The sequence below is a fragment of the Lolium rigidum genome, chromosome 3, assembly GCF_022539505.1.
Source record: "Lolium rigidum isolate FL_2022 chromosome 3, APGP_CSIRO_Lrig_0.1, whole genome shotgun sequence".
In the NCBI taxonomy this organism is placed as follows: Eukaryota; Viridiplantae; Streptophyta; class Magnoliopsida; order Poales; family Poaceae; genus Lolium; species Lolium rigidum.
In genome coordinates, this window is record NC_061510.1 from 120,881,349 (window position 1) to 120,900,576 (window position 19,228).

The window sequence follows — 19,228 nt, forward strand, 5'->3', positions numbered from 1 at the left end:
ATTAAGTTGCAAACAACAGACAATTGCATTAAGTATGGTGCGTAATGTAATCAACAAATACATCCTTAAACATAGCATTGATGTTTTATCCCTAGTGGCAACAGCACATCCACAACCTTAGAACTTTCTGTCACTGTCACAGATTTAATGGAGGCATGAACCCACTATCGAGCATAAATACTCCCTCTTGGAGTTACAAGTAACGACTTGGACAGAGCCTCTACTAATAACGGAGAGCATGCAAGATCATAAACAACACATAGATGATAGATTGATAATCAACATAACATAGCATTCACTATTCATCGGATCCCAACAAACGCAACATGTAGCATTACAAATAGATGATCTTGATCATGTTAGGCAGCTCATAAGATCGACAATGATAGCACAATGAGGAGAATACGACCATCTAGCTACTGCTATGGACCCATAGTCCAGGGGTGAACTACTCACACATCACTCCGGAGGCGACCATGGCGGTGAAGAGTCCTCCGGGAGATGATTTCCCTCTCCGGCAGGGTGCCGGAGGCGATCTCCTGAATCCCCCGAGATGGGATTGGCGGCGGCGGCGTCTCTGGGAGGTTTTCCGTATCGTGGCTCTCGGTACTGGGGTATTCGCGACGAAGACTTTAAGTAGGCGAAAGGGCGGAGTCAGAGGGCTGACCCACACGCTAGGGCCGTGCGGCCCCCTTTGGGCCGCGCCGCCCTAGTGTGGCAGCGCCTCGTCGCCCCACTTCGTTTCCATTTCGGTGTTCTAGAAGCTTCGTGGAAAAATAAGCCCCTGGGCGTTGATTTCGTCCAATTCCGAGAATATTTCCTTACTAGGATTTCTAAAACCAAAAACAGCAGAAAACAGCAACTGGCTCTTCGGCATCTTGTTAATAGGTTAGTGCCGGAAAATGCATAAATATGACATAAAGTATGTATAAAACATGTGTATATCATCAATAAAGTAGCATGGAACATAAGAAATTATCGATACGTTGGACACGTATCAGGGACACAAGAGACTTCTTGTATCGTAATTGCAGGGTTGCTTGAGAGGGATATCTTTGACCTCTACCTCCCTGAGTTCGATAAACCTTGGGTGATTCACTTAAGGGAAACTTGCTGTTGTTCTACAAACCTCTGCTCTTGGAGGCCCAACACTGTCTACAGGAATAGAAGCGTGCGTAGACATCAAGCTATTTTCTGGCGCCGTTGTCGAGGACGTGAAGGAAAATTACACCACAGAGATTTCTAACTCCCACGTCAACTGCACGCCAGCAAGCTATTTTCTAGCGCCGTTGCCGGGGAGGTAAGGTAAAAGGTATTCACATCCTCCGACTACTAAGCTATGTCCTAGCACTGTTGCCGGTGTGTGAGTGCTCGAAGCTATTTCCTTTAGATTCTGCAATTGCATCTTTTTGTTTCTTGTTTTTATTTCACTAGTTAGGCTTAATGGAAAACAACAAAAATATTAGAGATCTTTATAGTATTTATCTTGAGTTAGGATATGAGGTGTTTGAAGAGAAAATTAAAAAACCTATGGAACTTTATATGCATGCTAATGGCAATGTTATTAGTATGAATGCTTTGAACACCATTGTTGCTAATGCTATGGAAAATTCTAAGCTTGGGGAAGCTGGTTTTGATGAGCATGATATTTTTAGTCCCCCAAGCATGGAGGAGAAAATTTACTTTGATGATACTTTACCTCCTATATATGATGATTACAATGATGACTATCATATTTTCAGTCCACCTACTATTGAGGAGAAAATTAATTATGATTACAATATGCCTCCTATATATGATGATTATGGTGATGAGAATAATAATGATAGCTTTTTTATTGAATTTGCTCCCACTACAATTAATAGTAATGACTATGCATATGTGGAGAGTAATAATTTTATGCATGTAGCTCATGATAAGAATGTTTCATGTGATAGTTGTATTGTTGAGTTTGTTCATGATGCTACTGAAAATCTTTATGAGAGAGGACAATATGGTTGTAGGGATTTTCATGTTACTAAAACACCTCTCTTTTTGCTGAAAATCTTGAAGTTGCGCTTGTCTTGTTTTCCTATGCTTATTGCATTATGCTTACATGACTTGTTTATTTACAAGATTCCTTTTCATAGGAAGTGGGTTAGGCTTAAATTTGTTTCATACTTGATTTTTGATGCTCTATTTGCTTCAACTCTCATCCTTATTTGAGCATCATTAAAATTGCCGAGCCCATCTTAATGGCTATAAAGAAAGCACTTCTTGGGAGATAACCCATGTTTTTTTATTTTGCTACTGTTTTGTTGTGTCTTGGAAGTTGTTACTACTGTAGCAACCTCTCCTTATCTTTATTTTATTGCATTGTTGTGCCAAGTAAAGTCTTTGATAGTAGGGTTGATACTAGATTTGGATTACTGCGCAGAAACAGATTTCTTGCTGTCAAGAAATTGAGTAGCCCCGTCTGTAGGTAACTCAGAAAAATCTGCCAATTTACGTGCGTGATCCTCAGATATGTACGCAACTTTCATTCAATTTGAGCTTTTTCATCTGAGTATGTTAAGTACCTCTAAAAAATTCGTCTTTACAGACTATTCTTTTTTGATAGATTCTGCCTTTTATTTCACATTGCCTCTTTTGCTATGTAGAATGGATTTTTATTCCATTAACTTTCAGTAGCTTTGTGCAATGTCCAGAAGTGTTAAAAATGATTGTGTCACCTCTGAATATGTGAATTTTTTATTATGCACTAACCCTCTAATGAGTTTGTTTTGAGTTTGGTGTGGAGGAAGTTTTCAAGGATCAAGAGAGGAGGATGATACAATATGATCAAGAAGAGTGAAAAGTCTAAGCTTGGGGATGCCCCCGTGGTTCATCCCTGCATATTTCAAGAAGACTCAAGCATCTAAGCTTGGGGATGCCCAAGACATCCCCTTCTTCATCGACAACTTATCATGTCACCTCTAGTGAAACTATATTTTTATTACGTCATATCTTATGTGCTTTACTTGGAGCGTCTGTGTGTTTTATTTTCGTTTTGTTATTTTCATTCTCTGAATAAATTGGATACTAGCAATCCATGTGTGGGAGAGAGACACGCTCCGCTTTTTCATTTGAATACTTGTGTTCTTCGTTTTACTTTTAATGTTCATGGCGAAGGTTGAAACTGCTTCGTTCATTGTTATATGGTTGGAAACAGAAAATGCTTCATGTGGTAATTGGTATATGGTCTTGAATAATTTGATACTTGGAAATTGGTGTGCTCATATAGATCATGTTTAAGCTCTTGCATCATGTAATTTGCACCTATTAATGAAGAACTACCATAGAGCTTGTTGACATTTGGTTTGCATGATTGGTCTCTCTAAAGTCTAGATATTTTCTGGTGATGTGTTTGAACAACAAGGAAGACAGTGTAGAGTCTTATAATGCTTGCAATATGTTCTTATGTAAGTTTTGCTGTACCGGTTCATACTTGTGTTTGCTTCAAACAACCTTGCTAGCCAAAGCCTTGTATTGAGAGGGAATACTTCTCGTGCATCCAAATCCTTGAGCCAAAACCTATACCATTTGTGTCCACCATACCTACCTACTACATAGTATTTTTCTTCCATTCCAAGTTCAAAAGTTATTATCTCTTATTTGTGTCAATGTTTTATAGCTCATGAGGAAGTATGTGGTGTTTTATCTTTCAATTTTGTTGGGCAGATTTTCACCAATGGACTAGTGGCTTCATCCGCTTATCCAATAATTTTGCAAAAAGAGCTGGCAATGGGGTTCCCAGCCCCAATTAATTAACTTTCATTAATAATTCTCTTCACATGTTTTGCCCTGATTCATCAGTAAGCAACTTAATTTTGCAAATAGACACTCCTCCATGGTATGTGAAATGTTGGAAGGCACCCGAGGATTCGGTTAGCCATGGCTTGAGAAAGAAAACGGTTGGGAGGAGTGTCATCCAAAAATAAAAATAAAACTAAACTAAAGTACATGTGTAAACAAAAGAGAAGAGGGATAATCTACCTTGCTGGTAGAGATAACGTCCTTCATGGGAGCCGCTCTCTGAAAGTCTGTTTGATGAGGGGGTTAGAGTGCCCACTACCATTCGTTGACAACAACAAACACCTCTCAAAACTTTACTTTTATGCTCTCTATATGATTTCAAAACTTGAAAAGCTCTAGCACATGATGTAATCCATGTTTCTCTCTGCGAAGGGCCTTTCTTTTACTTTATGTTGAGTCAGTTTACCTACTTCCTTCCATCTTAGAAGCAAACACTTGTGTCAACTGTGCATTGATTCTTACATACTTGCTTATTTGCACTCATCATATTACTTTGTGTTGACAATTATCCATGAGATATACATGTTGAAGTTGAAAGCAACTGCTGAAACTTATATCTTCCTTTGTGTTGCTTCAAAACTTTCTACTAAGAATTTATTGCTTTGTGAGTTAACTCCTATGCAAGTCTTATTGATGCTTGTCTTGAAAGTACTATTCATGAAAAGTCTTTGCTATATGATTCAGTTGTTTAGTCATTGTCTTTACCATTCGAATCACTTCATTCATCTCATATGCTTTACAATAGTATGATCAAGATTATGTAAGTAGCATGTCACTTCAAAAATTATCCTTGTTATCGTTTACCTACTCGAGGGCGAGTAGGAACTAAGCTTGGGGATGCTTGATACGTCTCCAACGTATCTATAATTTCTGATGTTCCATGCTAGTTTTATGACAATACCTACATGTTTTGCTCACACTTTATAATGTTTTTATGCATTTTCCGGAACTAACCTATTAACAAGATGCCGAAGTGCCAGTTCCTGTTTTCTGCTGTTTTTGGTTCCAGAAAGGCTGTTCGGGCAATATTTTCAGAATTCGACGAAACAAAAGCCCAAGGCCTTATTTTCCCCGGAATGTTCCAGAACACCGAAGGAGAGCCGGAGGGGGGCCAAGGGGGATCCACACCATAGGGGGGCGCGGGTCCCACCTTGGCCGCGCCGCCATGTGGTGAGGGAGCCCTGTTGCCCCTCCGACTCCGCCTCTTCGCCTATAAAACCCCTCGTGACCTAAAAACCCGAGACCAATTGACGAAACTCCAGAAAGACTCCAGGGACGCCGCCGCCATTGCGAAACTCCATTTCGGGGGACAGAAGTCTCTGTTCCGGCACGCCGCCGGGACGGGGAATTGCCCCCGGAGTCATCTCCATCGACACCACCGCCATCTTCATCGCCGTTGCTGTCTCCTATGATGAGAAGGGAGTATTTCTCCCCCGAGGCTGAGGGCTCTACCGGTAGCTATGTGGTTCATCTCTCTCCCATGGTGTGATCTTTATGTGATCATGAGCTTTGTATCACTATTAATCTATGTGCTACTCTAGTGATGTTATTAAAGTAGTCTATTCCTCCTCCATGATGTAATGTTGACGAGTGTGTGCATCATGTAGTACTTGGTGTAGGTTATGATTGTAATCTCTTGTAGATTATGAAGTTAACTATTACTATGATAGTATTGATGTGATCTATTCCCCCTTTCATAGCTATTGTTGACGGTGTGTATGCTATGTTAGTACTCGGTCTAAATTGCAACGGTCTATTATGCACTCTAGAGGTTACTTTAATATGAACTCCGGAAGTTGTGGAGCTTGTTTACTCCGGCTAGAGGTGTGCTTTTGTAGCCCTACACAATGAATGGTGTTTGTTATCCAACAAGAGAGTGTGAGAAGTAGCACAAGTGAAGAGAAGTTATTTATTTATGTGATCATTGTTGAGAGTGTCCACTAGTGAAAGTATGATCCCTAGGCCTTGTTTCCAAATATCGAATCACCGTTTATTTACTGTTCTACTGCATGTTTACTTGCTGCCATATTTATTTCAGATTGTTATTACCGCTCATATACATCCATATCACTTGCATTTTACTATCTCTTCGTCGAACTAGTGCACCTATACATCTGACAAGTGTATTAGGTGTGTTGGGGACACAAGAGACTTCTTGTATCGTAATTGCAGGGTTGCTTGAGAGGGATATCTTTGACCTCTACCTCCCTGAGTTCGATAAACCTTGGGTGATTCACTTAAGGGAAACTTGCTGCTGTTCTACAAACCTCTGCTCTTGAAGGCCCAACATTGTCTACAGGAATAGAAGCGTGCGTAGACATCACCCCTTCATGGCCAGGTTCCCACACCTATTTAGTTGTTGCACGGACCCGATGATTTCGGTGTTTGATGCCAGACCGCCGGACGCGAACCCCGGGGAGTGGGTGGTCGAGTTTCGGCGACAATTTGGGGTTGTGGAAGCGGTTGAATGGGACAACTTGCGTCGGGAAGCCATGGGTTGGCAACCGGGCCTGGAGGAGGACAAGGTGTCCTGGTCCCTCGACGCTTCAGGGAACTACACAACCAAATCGATCTATCTTGCACTGACGCAGGGAGCGACAGTCACTTGCTTCAAAGAAGCTTGGCGCACCAGGGTCCCCCTAAGATCTGTGTGTTCCTTTGGCAACTAATCCGAGGGCGGCTACCCTCCGGTGAGCAAGTCGCCAAACGCCACGGACCCTCGGACGGGAGGTGTGCACTTTGTTAGGAGGTAGAAGACCGCAATCACATCTTCTTCTCCTGCCCTATCGCCAAATTGATGTGGGCTGGAGTTAGGGAACTCCTCCACTGCGACTGGAACCCCGCGAGGCCGGGGGAGTTCATTGCAATCGCCCAGGGCCTATATGGCCCCTTTTGTAGGCTAGTTTGGTTCACGTTTGCAGCCCTTTGTTGGACTCTGTGGACCACACGCAACAAACTAATCTTTGAAGGAAAGATGATCGGAAACCCGGTTGATGTGTTTTACCAAATGCTGATTCATATGCAGTGCTAGAGGGTTCTAGTCAGACCGAGGGACCGGGCGATGCTGAACACGGCGGTGGACGACGTCAGGAGACTCTACGCGAGACTACGGGCCGAGTAGAGGAGGACCCGCGCGGTGTCTCGACCACAGACTTGCTTCAGCATCTATTTAGTTTGGTTGAGTACAATTCTATGTAGCTCCGATCTGCTTTGTATCCCGTGTTGGTGTGTGCCCTGGACCTGGGAGGGTCGAACTTGTAATGCCAATGCGTGATATGTGTGTGTGGTTTGTATGACTCTTATGTACCGTTGCTAGGAGGGCTTTATTTATTATGCCGGGCCAAGTGGCCTTCTGTTTAAAAATTTACGGTTCACACGGTTCATACGTTTATTGCACAGGCATATTGCAAATTCTGTGGCAGTTTCAGTTTGGGGAGGGGGATCTCCTGGTCCATGGGCTCGGCGGAGAGAAGCGGTTGGCGCTGTGGATGGCCTCGTCGCTGCCAGAGCACATGATGGCCTGGTTCTCCACAGAGAACACGATCCCTTCTGCATGTGTACCGATCTGATGTACAACATGAATAGAATTGATCAGTTTTGTTTGTTCATAATCCGCACATGTGACTAATCGTAGGAGACTGAGCCATGAGGTTGCTGCGTACTCCGTCGTGGTTAAATTGAGGTCGCAACTATCAACGGGGAAGTTGGCTGTCGACCCGGTGTGCATCACTTGGGATGTGCGACGCTGCACTGAGCTCGTCGGCCAACAAATCGTCTGTAAAATTTGCATCTTTGTTGTATATAGATTTCTCATGGAGAAAGAATCAGCTCGCTGGAACACCTTCCCAGGTAGTACATTCCTCTCTATTTTGTTTTGGGATAAAAGAGCAAACCTGGGCAAGGTTGGGATTAGCAATTTAGCATACATGTTTTCCTACATAATTACATAAAAATAACATACTACAAAATAATTTGCTTTAGCATTTTAAAGAGTATGCTTGATATCAGCGTGAGATCACCTTAGTTTTTATTAATTGAAAGTTATTCTCTTGGAGTTGATGGTCTCTGAATATGAGTTGGAAAAGAATTAGAGAAAACCTAAAAAAGAATTTACTTTGCCGGTTTGTCTACCTCTATGATCTAATTATTTTTTGTTCCGTTACAATGCACAGGTTTTTTTCCTATCTATATAATGTATACGTCAGGATATCACAACAATGTAAAATAATAGATTGGAGACTTTTCAATCAACCTGGTGCAACGCACATCGACAACCGACAATACAAACCAGCTAGATAGGCTTGCGATTTGCTCCATAGCGAAGCACGGACTTTGTCCTAGTCTATACCTATATATACCTACCTACTAATAAAGGAAATAAGGTTTCTCACCCAAATTTTATTCCATTTTAAATTTACCCTTGGCTTTAAGTCGAATTTACATAGAATGCCACCGCATAGTAGTAAATAACGGTTCACTGTTAGTTTCAACCATCGAGCTCTGCTTCTCCCTTTCGATGGCATGCACCCGTCCGTGAGCCCCTGCATTCTTGGGCCAACCTGTTAATTGGCCTGTGCTTCCTGGAATACCGGTCCATCTTCTGGTCGTACGGATTTATAGATGAACTAGCAAAAGTGCTCATGCGTTGCATTGGGATAAACAAATATTCAATGTGATGACACTTTTCCTCTTGTCATCATCGTTGATATTGATCATTTTTTCTATTGATGACCAACATAATCAAATCTAAATGTCCATCGCTAATATGCCACTCTGTCACACTGCTATGCTTTCCTTGGTATAATTTTGTCACATTAATCAACCACAGTTAGACGTGTTGTCAATAGCTTCTCTACTTGCCGATTCGATCACGATACACACTATATGCAGCAGTGCCACGTCAACATACAGTTTCCGGTAAGAGGAGAAAAGGAAAACAAATAAATCGTTGGTTGCTATTACTTTATTCTAATACGGTGGTTAAATTAATTCGTTTTAATGCAGTGGCCCCAAATAAACTCCAATTTGCCTACTACATTTATTATCATCCATTTAGATGTGATATAAAAATATCAAAACAAACACAATAGCTCACAATAACGGGTCACCACAGGTCCACAGCTAGCAATCAGCACACACGCATCAAGTTACCGGCCTACGAAACACACACACAATTAGCAGCTCCTAGAAGGAAGCATACGGTACCCCCTCTGCAACTCATTTTATTCTCACTAGTGGTGGGGCGCCCCATGGGGCGCCTCCTCGCCGGTCAGGTGCGGACCAATCCCATGCGAATCTTGGTCCAACTTTTATTTGAATCAATGCACACGGCTACACTTGAACATTGCCCTATCAAATGCATCAAGAACTTCATTGTTTCTTCTGTTTCTTTGATACACAGGAGGCTAATTAAATCTATTTAAAAAATAACAAAAAAAACTTCAGAAATCATCTCTAATCACACAGTACATTATGGGCCTACTCTAGGCCTAGCTTTACATCAACAATGAAACCAATAATACAGTACTACCACACATCCACTTTCAAATTTGTTCATGAACATCAGAAACATTAGTCGATATTGCAGGATCTGAGAGTTCATCGAAGAGTATAATAACTGACAGGGGCATTTGTCATACTTGTGTTACCCAAGCATGCAAAAGTTGTCATATGCCGGAGCATATTACCAAATCACTTGCAACAAGGTAGGAGCCTTGTCATGGAAAAATCCAGTGCTCAGGCTTTTTTCATGTCATCATGATTGTCATAAGCTCTACACTTTCCACACCACTACCTTCACAAGTCTCTCTTTGCTCGTTTATGAAAAGCTTAGCCTTGCAAATCCCACCTTGTACTTGTACACCATAGGGAGGCACCTGGCATCATAGAAATAAGTTCATTTATGCACACTAAGATATATTGTCACTCTAGAACTGCAATCATATGCATACTAATCACAGCTAAAACAGAGGCCAAGGTCAATCCACCAACTATCACAGGTTACACAGGAATTTGGATGCATTGGTTGATTCAAAAAGCAAACTAAGCATTTGCAAATTCCAAATAGGATTGTTATTTCAAATAAATATACCATTCTGACAGCCTTTCTATCACTTATCGCAGGCCTTGTTCTGATTGAACTACAATGCCCATAGCACATACTAAGTATTAGTTATATCAGGTTACATACAAAGTACTTATTTCTTGAAGTTATGAAATATAAATTTTGTGCTAACTGCTAATCATCAATAAATATTAGTTAAGGTGTTATGGCTGCTAAGGGTTTGGGAGGGAGAGAGAGGGCTGTGAGGGCGCGAGAGGGCCGGCCGGGGGCTTTGCCCACGGCCGGTGGCAAGAGGGAAGGGATTTCCTTCTTAATTCTTGCTTGATTAGATTGATACATCTCCTCTCCTTATATAGAGAGGTTTACTTGACTCCCAAGCATGGCTTACTTGACCCCTAAGCAAACCATAAGACTAACGGGCCCAGGCCCATGACGTACTCTAACACTACACCCCACCTGGACATGCAGCTCGTCCTCGAGCTGCAACCTAAACAAACCATGACTCGATGCAACACAACCCTAACACCTAAAAACGAGCCTTTTACATCTCGGCTTGTTTTATTACTCTCAACCTGAAATAGACTTGGACGCTTTATTGTTGACCCCTGACCATAAAGTGGACACCATCCGCCCGTCGGATGTGCACCTGTACAGCCACCTGGATCCCATGGAAACCAGCGGGACAAAAGGAGCCCGCGCGGCGGCCGGCGGAATGCGCTCCTGTCGGTGACACCATGCCTTCTCCCCGCCGGATGACTGTCGATGGCGCAGACTTTGAGGTCGCTGCCCGCGGGAAAAACAACATGTCCGCCGCCCGTGGGGGAAACCGCACGCCCAAGATCCCCGACGCAGCGGTCGAGTTCGAGGTCCGTTGCGCAACGAAGCGCAACTTGGAGGAGTTGCAGATCACGCATCTCACGCACACGCCGACGCACTAGGAGGCCGCGCGCAGCAGCCTGCAGCCTCACCACCGCCGACACGTGGCGGATAGCGATCCAAGCCGGAAGTGGTGACGGCGACGGAGGGAAACGGACCTGGTGGAAGGGCATCCCGGGCGGTGTCGATGTAGAGCCCGGGGCCAAGGTCGCTCCCACACCGCCGAAAGGCAGGGACGGCGTCGGTGGCGGCAGCAGCCGCTGCTGCGGTGTTGGCGGCGACGGCAGCTGCTGCTGCTGTTGCAGCTGCCCACCGAACGGCAGGGATAGCGTCGGTGAGGACAGCAGCTGCAGCGGCGGCGTTGGTGGCGGCAGCAACTGCTGTTGTTGCTGTTGTAGCGTCTCGGTGGGGAAGAAGGCGGCCGGCTGCTGGACAAGAGGGACCCCCGGCGCCGAGGTAGGGCCCGGCCCGGAGATGGTGGACAGCGGCAGCGGGGACTGCAGCAGCCCAACGTCGGGTGGCAGCGACGACAGCAGCAGCGTCGGCTGCGCTGCCCTTGATTAGATTGATACATCTCCTCTCCTTATATAGAGAGGTTTACTTGACTCCCAAGCATGGCTTACTTGACCCCTAAGCAAACCATAAGACTAACGGGCCCAGGCCCATGACGTACTCTAACATAAGGTAATTCAGTCGAAAGGAAATGGCAGCACTAAGTAAATCAAGTATCTAGCTTGCAACTTAGAAGCATATTCAGATATTTAGATTAAATAACGGGAAGCTACTCCGAGTAATAAGTTCATAGGTCATGTATATCATTCTATCAAATTACTTCACTATATAACGGGCATCACTTTCTATCATTCAGCTATATAAGTTCAAAAAACTATATAAGTTCTTCAGAAATGAACACTAAACATGCAATATGTAAGTTTTCCAATTATCAGATTTGTTAGAATAAAGTGTGTATATGTGCATCCGCAGTTCACATGATTGAGCGTGAACGGGGTAGTCTAAGAACAGAAAGACCATTGAGACATACCCTAAATTGGTACGATAGATCAATCATGGGCTCATGCATTCAATCATCACAGTCACGGAATAAAGAATAGAGCAAATCATTGTGAACTAACCAGAAGAACAATATAAAACTAAAGGGGTTTAATCCTTTGCAATAGTGCAAAACTTTGAAAGAATGAAGTATACTGATAACGTTTGAAGAGGATTGATTCTTCATGTATAAGAATACAGCAACACATCATCTCAACTCTGAATCTGAAATGTACTCTATGTTAATAGCATGAGAGCATCACTAAGTTTTTCAAATAACTTTTATGCAAAATGTGCCGATGACAACAAAAATTGTATAAAACATGTAGGATAATACATTTGAACTATATTTACTACTAAGAGTCTTGCACAAGCTTACCAAATTTCACCGCAGCTGTAAGATATTGTGCAAATACATAGCTCCAGTCTTATGGCCAGCATCAGCGGATACATGCTTCAAGTGAGATCTGTGAGCAGCAACATAAAGGGCAAAATTTAATTAGTATATACCATGTGGATGCTACAAAAGATATTTAAATACATCAGAGACACAATTAACTATGAAAGATCATGGAAGCCAAACAGAAATTTCTCAACGTGGTTGAAATACAAATGGAAGTCACCACAAACTCAATCTTGCAGCAGGATTAGATAAGAGAGTGGGTGCCGTGTAAAAATTATTGTAAATGGAAGAAATGCTATGGAAGATTCTTAACTCACTGATCATCGTTAATCTTGGATAGCTGCTGTCAACCATGTTTTTTTGTAGACTCTCATGTCTATCCAGTCTAGGCTTAAGTTTTATTCCTACATGTTTATTTCTAGACTCTCATTTTTGTACCTGTATTTTTTTACTGGAAACAGGTTTCTTAAGTGGCAAGGTCAGAGGAAAACTTTGAACCTAAGGAACTACCACTCTCCAGAGAGTTGTCCCTGGAATAATGGAGAATCAAATAGTTGGAACACATCTATTCAAGTTGTAAAAGTGGAAACAAAACATAATTAAGCAGGAAATGGACCCAGCTTATCCAAGATCAACAATTATATCAGCACATGACAACTCCAAGCATAGAAGTGCATTGTTTCTTATAAGCTGTACAATGCAAACATCAACAGATAGCATCTTTGGACTTACAGCCATACGCTTCTTTTCATAAACAATTAATGATTGGCCATCGAGTAAGTTCTATTTTTAGCATGTAGACTGTACCCTACACTTAAGTCACATTAATGCAAGAAAATCTTCAAGAATACACAATCTTCTATAACATTGTAGGGATAAGAGAAAATATGCTAAGAGAACATCACTTATGCATCCTAAACCAAAAGAAAACAGGACAATGATTGACAAAAGAAAGTTAAAACTACACAGTATGTTTCCGGATACTCCCTGTGCTTTATCATTCATTTTTTGTAGGCCTAGAGCCTTTGTAAATTTAGGATGACTGTTTTAGTTTATGTGCTATTAATTCATTTTTCAGAATCGCATAATCCATGATATTTCAGGAAAATTCCTCTGAATTTAATTAAATCTTGCAGTGAAAGAAAAGTTCAAGTTAATATGTTTATCTAAGAAGGAATAAATAAGACATTATCTAGTTCAATACATAATTACAATGTCAAGTACTCGCCGCTCACCTGGTATACATCACAATTCAAGGCCAATATAATCATGTCGTAGAGCACACAAACCTAGGCATGAGCACTCACCTAAAAAGCACCAAAGATAAAAAAAAGCAATTAAATTTCAAAAACACATCATAATTTAACACCGCACGCAACTAATTTGAGAACAGCTTCCAAAAGATTTCAAAATAATAATCCCACTCAGCACGCTCACCCCAAAGATTCGGACTGAATATGAACTTGTAATACATGTATCACAAGCAGTGCAACTGCAGGCCACTGTAGCTATACTTGCTGAATCACACTAAGCTATTCGAGTAATAATCTACACAAACCTTGCAGTACCCCTACTCACCCTGACGTGCAAAAAATGAACCATCTCTTTCAGGGTCTCTTAACTGCTTACATCCAATCCATATTGGAGAGATGGATAAGATGGGATTAGGACCGTGCGTTAAAATGGAGGGCTGGAGGGGCAGAGGGACACATCGGAAGGAAGTGAGGAAGGAGGAGGCCTATACCTTGCTACTGGCCAAACGTGTACCAGGTGCTGGCTTACCACGAGTGTCGCGACGGCGACCAGCACATGCTCCTCGTCGCCATTGACACCTAAGGCCTAGGTGTGTCGCCCAATGCCGACTCAGCGAAAACACGAATGACACCGCTGTTTGCATCATTGGCAACGCGTACACGGCATATATCATAATGTCATCAGAAAAGAATGCCCTAATAAATCTACATACACCCTAAAAAAGATTGATATAAAAGTTGTAAGAATCTAAAGATAGCAGACATACACCACACCATGTGTCTAATATTTCTGGATGCATCTTCAATATTAAGTATACATTAGGTGGATTAATATGCCTCAGTAAAAGATTAGTTTACACATGAAATTTCCGGTAATAACAAATTTCCATAAAGGTTATCACTCGCATCAGGCATCAACATTCCTATGTACATGAAACCTGAGAAACTAAGTCTCAAATTAGCCAAAGGGTGACGTATTAGGACCAGCAACAATTAAATAATTGACATTGAAGGATCTAAGTAAATGCTTTTTAGGCTTTTCCTCAGAGATCAAGGCAACAAAGACAATATATATTGGTATTGAAAAAAATTCAAATCTCGCTAAACAAAAGCTGAATAGCAGTTCTTATTAAACTACAGTATCCACACGGAGAGGATGAATCAAGCAATACTCAACTGCTACCATGGGTCTAAATCTTCACTGGCCCAACCATGGAGATATGGGATATTAGTACAGTAATAACAAATCATACATCCCTCCTTCCACTGTCGTTACTGGAGTTTCTAAGACGGTTACAATCTGTCTTTGAGGGATGTAGCTAGTTCTAGAGTGACAACCACATGACCGACTTCAGTTTCGCAAAACAAGTGATAGTAGTAGCATGCATAATATTTTTTTTGTTGATTATAACTTAAAGAATTAAGAGCAATATATACTGACCAGGTGAAGCACTTCGGAAATTCATTAAGAACCGGAGATGCAAACTTCTTAATATTGCTGGATCTACAGTTCTACAAACCTGGACAATAAAAACCACACAAAAATGAGTAGATACAGTTGCTGCAGACAATACCAAAGGGATAAAAAAACAGATGCTATGTGAAAAAAATCCTTTCAGGTCTTCACTACTCAAACGTAAATAAAAGTACAACTATGCACAAAAATACAGCAAGCCTAAGTGCCTAACAAGAAACTAAAACCAGAAAATTGGCTATGCACAGAAATATGTCTTGAAAGGATAATTTATGTTACTCTTATCGCCTTATTGGTTTCAAATAAATCAATGAACTGAAAAAATACATACATAATTGAAGAAAGCATCTTACTGAGTTTGTTTCAGTTTTCGCACAATGTATTGATTCATGGCTTTCAAATTGAAACAAGATCTCCGACATTTGGCTTCGTTCTGCAAGAACATGGAGTCATTTATTTCAGTCATTGGTAGTATAACTTTTGAATGAACAATCTGCCTTGTGACTATATAACAATAGAAAGTAAGCCCAACTCTGGACCTGATCTAATGTCAAGATAAGAAACAAATTGGCCTTCAACATGCCAAACCCTTGAGCTTGTTGCTAAATCCAAATCACAAAACATCAAATCTTCAGTATACGAATAATCACAACCTGACATATATTGGTAATAAAAGTAGGCCAAATATAAAATTTATTTTATACCTAGTAGACGAAATTGCAGCCTCTATTTGTGGATGTCTGATGGAGATGGAACATGGGGCGCATAAGCAAGAACGCGGGAGAGGGGGTTGGCAATGAGAACGGTAAGAGAGAGAGAAGAGGGGGATGCGACGACCCGCTGCGGTCGATCCCCCCGCACGGACGCCTACATCGGTAGGGTTTACCCCCAGCGCGGCTGCGGAAAATCTCCACCCCATCGTCCGGAGGCCTCTGGACTGTCGGAGACGCCGCCAGAAGGTTCAGCGCCAATGGCCTCGATCTGTCGCCGACTTTCACATTGCTATAACCTAGTTGGATGGGGCTGGACAAGCTCTAGTAAGGATGGATAGGGGGTGCGGGTCTGCATAGGTGGGGGTCGGTGGAGGAGTGAGAGGAGATAGGAAGATGAGGCACTGAGGAGATACGACGGAGTGGCCGCTGCGCCGGGAGGCGATCGATGGAGCGGCCGCCGGCCGGCAGCGGCAGCGTGCTATCGGGGGAGAAAGAAATTGGTGTTGTTGGTGAAAGGAGAGATGCCGTGAGAGATGTGCTAACCCAGGGGGCGGTGCTAAAGACCATCTCCACTCGTCTCCCCCACAAGCTCCCCACGACCACTTTTTTTCATCCAGACGGCGAAAACGGCCCAGTCAGGCCCCGATTCCTCGTTTTGGTCCGGATTTGAGTCTATTTTCGTCCGGACTCCCCATGTCATCCTCGGTTTCCCGGGGTCTCCCGGGCACTCCGGATGGAGCAAAACCAATCGCCCACGCCCACGTGTCTCCTCTTTCGTCTTTTTCCGCGAGAAACGCCGCTTGGGGAACAGACGACTGGAAATATACTGCCCCCAGGCCAAATTTTCGTCCAATCTGGACGAAAATTTCGCTGGATTTGGGCGTGAAGAGAGCCAACGAGTGGGGATGCTCTAACTGGACCAGGCTCCATTATGTTGTACTGTTACGACTTATGAGTGAACATGTGGAGCAGTAAAAATCACAGAAGCCTTAACCCTGCGGCGCGATGTGTCTATCGTGGATGGCTGTGGGATGGGACAAGTATACACGCACTTACTTGTTCTCAATTCTTTCACCTAGGTAGCAGCAAAAAAATTTCTATCCAAGAACGCAAACCTAAGCCAGCTTTCCCTTTGCTGTACTTCTTAGCTAGGGAGCTGAGGCTGTGGTGCGACTCGCTAGTTAGGACTTCGGCCCAATGACGGAGCATGGCAGCAGGACTGCAGGAGTATTATTACAGCCTCGCAACATCAAACCACAGTATCCCCATTCAGTGTAATACTATAAATTAGTCCGTGTCAGTCTCTTACTCATGCAAATAATACCTCTCTGTCTTACTTTTTCTCCCACACAATTTTTCACATCAATCAGAGAAGCTAGCAATACCATTTACATCAAGCAATCAGCAGCAGCAACGAAGTACATACAACAAGCAATCAGCGGCAGCGAAGTGCACAAAAAAAACACAACCGGGAGTTAGCAGATCTCTATGGGTGCATCTCTACCCCTGCCCTGACCCACTTATCCCCTTCAGGCCGGCCACCGCTGCACACCTCTTCTGCCGGCACTCCCCTCCCCTTATTCCCCTTCCACCGGTCTCCTCCCATCCCCGGCGTGGCCGGCCAAGATCTCCTTCACCACCGTGCCGGACAGGATCCCATTCAACACCTTCTGATCCAGTTTCCTCCCACCTATAGCTGGAGGATGAGCTTGCGGAGGGGCGTGCCCAGGAGCTCGGAGCAGGCGGTTGCGGAGCCTCTGCTCCTGCATCCTTCAATCCGCCGCTCTCCTCGGCAGGAGGAGTCGCACCTGCAGCTGGAGGAGGAGCGCGCGGGGGGACGCGCCTCGATCTCCAGCGGACCTTTCCTTGTTCCCGACCACACGCGAGCGCAAGATAAGAAAGAAGGAGAAAAATACTTTTACAGGAGACGAAGCGGGGCGGAGTGCCTATGGCGGCGGGAGGCTGGCCGACGGCGGAAGGCGCGCAGGAGGAGCGATGGCGGCGTGATGCGCGCGGTACGCGCGGCTTATGTGGGCTAGAGGAGGAAAAGGAAAAAAAAATGAAAACGAACCGGTACAGGACAATTTGATGTATTATGTGATTTGGTGGGAGGGCAAAACGGTCCAACAAAAAGCGTTGACGAAAATTTTGGCAGAAACCTTAGCTCCTTTATTATTAGGTATAGACTAGCAAAAGGGCCCGTGCGTTGCAACGGGACAAAATGTATCGATCGTTAATTGTGAACTTTGTTTGAACCATAAAAGTCAATTCTATTATTTGGGACATTCAAATATATGAGAAAGAACATATCGTTATTTTCCTAATGCTCAATGTAGATATATAACATAATTATGGTAGTTGAGACCGAAAAAAAGGTGCCATCACATACCAGGGTGAATGCATCTTTCCCACACATGGTCTACCACTTAATGTTCAATACAGTAACTCATCTAATAATTGAACTTTATTCGAGGGGCAAACTTTAGTTGTATAGAATCTCTGAAAGCACTGCTTGAACCAAATCATAAATGGTTCCGATTTTACACTTAAAAGGAAGCCTGGACTATTGTTTGAACAATGCGGCCATGAAAAAAAACGACAAAATATTTTAAATGCATTACCAGAACCACTCTGCTGGTGTGCGCTGATGTGAATTTCCTTCAGATTTGTAAATCTTCTCTTCTCTTAATACATTGAAGCAGCGCTGATTGCATTGCTTTGTCCATAAAAAGTGTATAAGCACAATCGATGCAGACAATGAGGACATTGGCTCATGGGTTGACGCGTCATGGACACAACATGAAATTTCAGCAAATCGGAGAAGCAATATTTGAACTCTGAAGAACTGCAAGGACAAGCGGCATGCCACAAGCCCACAACAGGATGCCTCGGGCGGAGTGCCAACCTTGCCATCCCGATCCCATCAGGTATGACTCTGGTAAGCCTGTTATAGCAAAGCCACATGACACTGAAATCAGGTTTGTTGTTGAAGAGGCCTGGAGGTATGGTGCTACTCAGGTCGTTGGAGTTCAGCTTTATGACCACCACCGCCGCTTGCTGGGTCCGACAAGGGCCATGCCACCTCGAGCACGTCTTCTTCGAAACAGGGGCGGCTAAGGGAGCCACATCCTTATGCATCTCAGCCAGCCATCCGTGTCGCTTTTGCCCCTGGAATATGACCTTGAGGTTGACGCCATCGTGAGGGCGGCCAGGCGTAGTGTCTTCTGGATGCACATGGGGCTACAGATGTTTAGGCACGGACATGGTCGGTGAGGCCAGCGGCCTGGTCGGGCAGGGGCTGCAGGCGCACGTAGTGTTCGTTGTCGGTCCGGCGGAGGCGGCCTCGGAATTATTGACACCGTCGAGCCACCACTCGATCTAGATGGTGGCCTCCATCCCATGGCAGGCGGTGGTGTCCATCAAGCGTTTGACGCCATGGCGCTTGCTCCTGAGCTCGTCACGACATGACGTACTTGAACTTCCGGTGTAGATATAGCCACACAGGGGAGGCGGCTCGACGCGGGGCAGTACAGGCGGCCAGAGAAGGAGTCTGCGAGCTGC